The 548-nt window shown below is 37.2% G+C and overlaps 1 protein-coding gene across 1 annotated transcript in view; it reads left to right on the top strand.

The window, feature by feature from the left end:
* The window catches only part of LOC119592624 (hemicentin-1-like), a 32,815-nt gene that overhangs the window by 23,704 nt on the left and 8,563 nt on the right, over positions 1 to 548 (top strand). The gene's annotated exons all lie outside the window — the stretch shown is intronic.

The raw sequence follows: 548 nt of genomic DNA, 5'->3' as shown, positions 1-548 counted from the left end.
GACGTAATTATCATGCAATATGATTATATTCAGTGATTATCTAACCTGGGGGTGTGTGAGATTATTAAAAGTATTCATAATAGTAAAAAATAAGGCTTTTAAAACTGATTATCGGATATTGGAAATAAATGGAGACATAGATATGCAATTCAGACGACGTGAAATGTTTGTCAAATATCATACTTACCGATTAAACTGATTTTCCTTATATGGCCGCCATTACGAGACGGTTAAGAATCTTGTTCTAATCCTGTTCTCCTTCTTCGCTTTCTTCTTCTTCTTCTTCTCCTTTCTTAGAACTCTCCCTTTCTCCTTCTTTCTCTTTTTCTTCGTCCTCGTCTTTGTCTCGTCCAGATTCTTGTTCTTCTTCCTTTACTTCTTCTTCGGTTTCTTGCTCTGCTTTTTCTCTCTCTTTGTTTATTTTTTCTCACTAGTTCTATCAACTCTCTTTCCTTCTTCCTTTCTTTGTTCTCCTTACGTCCGTGTACCGAGCCAGATATCTCGTCCCCCCCCCCATTTCTTCTCATTAACTCAATAGCCGAGCTACA

Source organism: Penaeus monodon, chromosome 30 (genome assembly GCF_015228065.2).
Source record: "Penaeus monodon isolate SGIC_2016 chromosome 30, NSTDA_Pmon_1, whole genome shotgun sequence".
Taxonomy (NCBI): Eukaryota; Metazoa; Arthropoda; class Malacostraca; order Decapoda; family Penaeidae; genus Penaeus; species Penaeus monodon.
This window is presented reverse-complemented; position numbering and strand designations above follow the sequence as displayed.